Below are 6,000 nucleotides of genomic sequence, written 5' to 3'. Positions count from 1 at the left end.
TTGGAGTCTTGAATTAAACTAATGAAATTGATAACATTTTACTTATTAAGGGGTTGCCTAATTTTGAATGATAACAAAATTAAGGTATGTCTCTTTGGAGACCTTTGTCCACACAGTGACTTGGGACAACAGAAAACAATTTAAATGGTTTATTATTTCTTACAAGAAAGAGAATGTTTCTTCTGGGTTCAGGGAAGGGGTCCAAAATGGCTTTGAAGAAGAGAGATAAGAGTTTATTGTAAGGAATACCTGATAACTGATGGTGAAGATGATGAAGATACCGATTCTTATTATTTTGGAAATTAGGAAACTCCAGGAGAGAGGTAGGCATATCAACATGGGCTGAGGTTAGCAGATTGAGCAGTGTTTATCTGTTTGTTGTGGGGGAAGATGGACATCATGGTGGAGCATTGGAGGGTAGATGAGCGGATGAGGGGTGCTGGTGGAGTTATGGAGGATTCCAGACACTGAATCGATGAGGACAGCCAGAGGAGTGGTGAAGAGATTAACAGAGGGAATTAAGAAGCTAGATTTCCAATTAACTCTGACAAAAAGGGGACAACGAGCTGCGATCCAGTGTGGAACTGCAGACTGGGAACAAGGCATGTTGCAAAGAGAAGAAGAATGCATGCTAGGCAACATACTAGCAACAAAAGGTAGGAGGCCTAACGGTGCATTTCGGATCAGAATTTAGAACTCTGAGCTGGCATTGATGTAACAACTAAGTAAACAGCGTTCCAGTGAACAAAGTCTGGCAATCCAAAATTTGGATGGCCAGTAAAGTTGTTCCAGAGGTTGTTGCACCTCTTACAAACTTTGTTTTAGGCTGTATTTTCAACATACTAAAAAACACTTTTTTTTTCTTTTTATCACTTTCTATCACTTTTTTTTAATATTATTCTGACACAATTTTACAAATGTGCCTTGTAAAAAAAAAATGTTTTGATCAAAACTTGCTATTCCTGATGAATCTAAGGTCAACCTTAAAAAAACCCTGTGATTGTCCAGTTGTCAGATCCGGCTTTCTCCGAGGTTGGAGATTCACTTGCTTACTTACCCACTGGAGATCCCAAGTTTCGCCTAAAGCTGGAATGCAGAGCATTTAGCTGTGAGTAAGTAAGGATGATATGGCATTTACTGTACCTAAGGCAACACACTCATCTTTAAGGTCTTCCTGACAGGAGCACCCTCTAGTAAATGTATTATTTGAATATTATTTGATGATCTGAATGAATTTGCAAAAGGCAAAAAAACAGTATTGTACTTTTTGACACATTCAATGGCTGCATATTTGCAAAAGCCTTATTGTATCATAAAAAAAAGATAAAATAATGCGTATTAGGCTGTAAAGGATGCATGTAGTAAAACATCTCCTTTTTGAGTTGGTGGCAAAATGATGGACAAGACCAGGGTGCGATTTTAGCAAGAACCGCCTATGTGTTGAGTTTGAGTGTGTCTGTTTGCTTGTCTGACTAACTGGCTACACTGACAGGAGATTGAAAATATCATGTATCCCACATGTCCATGCGCATCCCATCTGGCCGTCGTCACATTACATTACAGGATCATTTAGGTTTGCATACGCCTTGCTTCTAATAGCATTTGTTTACACATCATACCGCTAGGGGGCGGTGCACCACTACCACAATTTAAGACAAACGCTCCACATCCTCCAGGCTGGACCAGCCAGGGCGCACCGGTAGTCTGCGTGACGCCCCGACTCAATCGCACCTCTGTCCCGTCACCGGCTGCTCTCCTCTCACTTTCTAATAGAAAAACAAAAAGACGATTTCCTGCGTACAACAAAAGCCCAGTTCGGGCGTTTCCTTCATATCGGTATGGCTTAGGAACTTTCTGCGTAAAGAGGAGGAACGGAACTTTCAGGGATCCTTCTTCTGCAGCGGATCACTCAAAAGGGACAGCAGGCTTGGTTTAAAAGCTGGAGGGGAAAGATCTCACTGTCTTTTAACCTAATACGCATTTGTGGACGCACGGATGGTAGGGTGTAACTTTCCTATTCTGTGCCAGAAAGGAGCCTCTTCACGGTGTTAGGTGCAGAGGGCATGCGAGCCTCTTCTTGGATTGGGGTTTGGCTATGAGGAAAGAGGTTCACCTGCTGGGCTAAGAGAACAGGATCACACCGCACCAACAGGTATGGATTTCTCGAAAAAATTTCATATTTCACAGGAGTTATAGGCTATTTTATGCTTTTTTTATCCAACGCTTAAAAAGTGAGTGTGATAAATCTAATCTAATTTGCATGGATGCTATTGTAGCCATACATGTTTGCACTTTGAAGCAATTTAATCTACGAAAGAATCCAATTGAACATCACCCTGATCGTTTTAGGTAATAGAAATAGAGAGGATGAAAGACTTGCGCAAAAAGAAGATTGAATTATATTTAGTCTGTTGTGGAATCAGTTTTGTTATCACTGTGGTTATTTTATAGATAAGACAAATGATTGCAGTGTTTTCAGGTGTTGCACAGTCTATTGGAAGGCTCCCCTCGCGCATTCTTTCTCTCCTTCACACGCGCACAAGAACACACATACAAATCGCGCGCGCGCTCACTTGGGCTTTCAATATCTGTATCATTTCTGCGGTACGCGCAGTGTATTTATTGTCGGAGCAGCTGTCGGAGGTCTTTATTACTTTTCTTATTTGGTTTTAAACACATTTTCATCTCGTTGCAGCTATATGAAAAGATGGGACTATAATGCTGCAGAATCTATTGGGATTCTGTCTTACACGCGCTCTCACTTGACTTATAGCTGCAACTGCACTCTATAACTACAGCTGTTTTCTGAAAACTATCATAAAGACACACTTAGCTTTTCCTGGGAAGAAAAATATGAAATGTTTGATGAATAATTGTAAAATTCCCTGATGGTAAATCTAGATCTTAACTTTAGTTTTGTTAAATATTGAGATCCCATACAAAGAATTCCAAACTCTTAAAGATCCCCACATTTTTTTTCACTTTGCATCTACAAACATTCACAACTTTATGTTCATTTGATGTAATAGGTGATGATTGATTTGGCCATTCTAACATGCAAATATGCTCTAAATTTAAAGTATTTCATTGTACCCATGGTTGTGTTTTTGGTGTCACTGTCCTGGTGCTGAGACCAACTTACCAACCTCTACAAAAGATAAGCAACCCACAACATTTTGATGTGCGTTTGTGGTGAGCACGGTGTTTAGTGTTCATTGATAGGTTTTCATTCTACACTTAGCATTTTGCACAGAGACAAAAAAGTTAAATCCTGGCCTAATCTGATCAAACCAACTTCTTCTTGACCCTGCATGCCTTTAGGCAAGCTGCAAAAGAGACCTGTAATTGCTTTCTGTTCATGTCTTTTTTAACCACTTTTCTATTAAGTCCAGAATTCTGGAACACTCATCTTTACAATTGCTGCCCTTGCAGTAAACATAAAAAAAGCTAAACTACGGCATGCAAAGGTTGTTTTTATGTCTACTTTACAGTGCAGTAAATGCAGACATTGTTTGGCCTATTGGTAAAGGTCTAATGCCAGTTCTTAGTAAGTTTGAGGGTGTGTCACTCTTTGAATAATGGAGCCAAGAGTAGTTGGTGATGTTTAAAGGATGGGATTTAGTTTTACCAGTTTTATCTCAATCACATCCTAAACGAATGGTGTTACAGCCTAACCCTGCTCCAAACTCTCCAACAACTATCTTTGAACTATTTGTTTCTTAGTGTTCATGATATTTGTAAACCTTTTAAGCTTTCAACATAAAAAAAATGTATTTATGATTAAATGAAATTGTGCACAAGTGAAATATTTCTAAAAACAATTTCACTTGTGCATTATATTTTTTAGAAAGCCAGTGACTTCGGATGGCCACTTATCTTATTTAGTTATATCAGATTAAATGGGGCTAAAATGGAATGCATGCAAAACCTCAGATTTTTATTTAGAAAAAACAAAAAAAGTCTTCCTCATTATTTTATCATATGAAACTATTTTTAATATTTCTTTTAAAACTAAAACTAAATATGTTTAGTTGTGTGGTTACAATGTGAAAAAATCTAGAAAAGCTATAAAATACTTCTGCAAGGCTTAAAAAATGACATTTTAGAAATCTGCCCTTTAAATCTGTTTATTGAAGACATTTTTATACTATCTTTGGACATGTTCCTTTTCCCCATTGCTCTGAGGGGCAGACTTGTATGAGCAGGAGTAAAACTGACAACAGATTGACTGACAGAAAGAAAAAGCAGCAGGGAGGTGGTGAGTGGAGAACCACAGAGATTGGATTGGATTTCTGGGGGGTTTATGGAGAGGTACTCAAATGTATTATCGGAAACAAATGTGTGGCCACTCACTGGAAGCTTTCAGAAATGGCTCAAATGTATTTTTAATGCAGCCACAGAACAAAATAAATCACAATATGCTGTTAGTGTCAATAAACAGTTTCTGGGTTGCTCCACATATTATTAATCACAGGCACGCAAATCCTTCAAGGAGAGAAAATGGAAGTGAGAAAAGGAAGTTATACAGTTGGAAAGTAAGATTAAAAGACATCTTGGAAGTAGGAAAAGTCTGACTTTATATGGTTAGAGATATTTATGTGATTAGAAATGTGCTTTCATTGAGAACACCTTTAGGAAGATTGCTTGCTGCAGAATAATTTTTAAATACAACCTGTGAAACATATAAAGTGGATGACATGAACTGTATTAGGGTTGGCTTAATGGTCTTGTAGGTTTTATGACAGAATGGACCATTATTTTTTGTTAAATTATATAATTCCAGATGTCTTCTAATTCAGCTCCTCTTGCATCAAAATAAAATATGTAAAACTTGGGTTTAAAATTTCTAATTTTTCTTTCACTGAAACTCTTCTCTCATTTGTAACAGGTATTATTATAGTAATTGCAAAGATTACGCTGCACCAGTTAATGGAATGAGTTAAAGGGCTTTAAATGATCTCATGTCTGTCAGCTGGATAACTTTCATCCCTCTAATACATAATGTTTGCATTATCTGGTCCGGCACTTCCTGACTTTTCTTCCATAGCACAATCTGGTTCTAACATGCTTTGCTAATCCTCCTTATATAGGTTATAATTGTATAATTAAGATAAAGCACAACCAAGACATAACATTTTAAGACTGAATATGTTTCTTCATACTTTATAGCTCTTTTTTGTACGTGTTTTTATTCTCTTATATTTGGTATTTTTTGTGATCAAGCTTGTTTATATACCTTTGAGGCAGAGTTATTCACAATAGTTCTATTTGATTAGATTCTATATATCAGTAGTTTGACTTTTTTTAAGTCATACAAATATATTTATAAGTTAGAAGTGTACTACTCCATATTTATGTCACTGCACCTAAGTTAGCAATTGCAAATGTCAAGTTTTCTTTTTTTTACTGAAATAAAAATCTGGAACTAAATACGTTTCAAAATGCTTTGCTATTGATGTCATTTCATTCATATTATTTCCTGGATTCTGCTTTGTTTGCTTTCCAGCCATGCAGACAATTTATCTTAAAATAATAGAATACTTAATCAAAAAGCTTATTTCCCTCAGATCCTAAACACTCATGGCTTTTTAATTAATAATAGAGAAGAGGTCACTGAAGGACATACAGGACTTTACATAAACCTTAGCAGACCTACAGCTGTCCTATTTCTGTGTCTTACACTAGCTTATCTGTGCATTTGCATACTAAGTGGGGAAATGAGCTCGGATCTCATGTGGTCACATGAGAGAAGGTGGAGATGCATTTCAGTTCAAGGTGTAAAGTGATCTGCTCACACCCTTAGCTATGACCACCTGACAAAAACTGATATAAAATAAAACAGGACCTCTAGTAATGCTAAGAACAATTGCTTTCTAGTCTGGGGTTCTTGTAAAAAATGAAAATAGTATCACAAAGCTTCTAGTATTTACTTTATTTGGTCTCAGTCTGATTATTACATTTTTAATTACTGATGAGTGTCTTTATTTCCTGGTGTGTGAT

At 37.0% G+C, this 6,000-nt stretch overlaps 1 protein-coding gene across 1 annotated transcript in view; it reads left to right on the top strand.

Annotated features, from left to right (window-relative positions):
- The first annotated feature begins 1,690 nt into the window (after positions 1–1,690).
- LOC107091505 (protein FAM19A2-like) overlaps positions 1,691–6,000 on the top strand; it is a 128,294-nt gene continuing 123,984 nt past the window's right edge. The window contains exon 1 of the mRNA XM_015385470.1: positions 1,691–2,152. The gene's annotated coding sequence lies outside the window, so the exon portion shown is untranslated. The remainder of the gene's footprint in view (positions 2,153–6,000) is intronic.

Source organism: Cyprinodon variegatus, unplaced genomic scaffold, assembly GCF_000732505.1.
Source record: "Cyprinodon variegatus isolate N-32 unplaced genomic scaffold, C_variegatus-1.0 Scaffold16, whole genome shotgun sequence".
NCBI classification, from domain to species: domain Eukaryota; kingdom Metazoa; phylum Chordata; class Actinopteri; order Cyprinodontiformes; family Cyprinodontidae; genus Cyprinodon; species Cyprinodon variegatus.
This window is presented reverse-complemented; position numbering and strand designations above follow the sequence as displayed.